Consider the following 331-nt stretch of genomic DNA (forward strand, 5'->3'; position numbering starts at 1 on the left):
ATGCAGCCGGAAACATAGAGTCCGCAGAGTAAAGCCCAACTTCCGGTCGGTGAAGGTGGCTTGGGATGAGTGGGCCTGGGAGGCGGCGGGGTGATATGAGGCCGTGGTGAGGTGCCGGGGTTGCTTGCGCAGAAGTCGGAATATTGGGAAAAGGCACGTGGCTGAAGGTTTCCCAAATAACCTTTTAAAATTTATACCCTCCCATATTCGCATATCGTTTATGAAAAGTATAACTTTACGTAGGATCGCGCACATTTGTGATACCTGGAAAGGGTTCAACAAAGTCACCAAACACCGGAAACGTCTTTAGCCTTCGTAATACCATGCGAAA

This window comes from Plasmopara halstedii (assembly GCF_900000015.1).
Source record: "Plasmopara halstedii genome assembly, contig: Scaffold_658, whole genome shotgun sequence".
NCBI classification, from domain to species: domain Eukaryota; phylum Oomycota; class Peronosporomycetes; order Peronosporales; family Peronosporaceae; genus Plasmopara; species Plasmopara halstedii.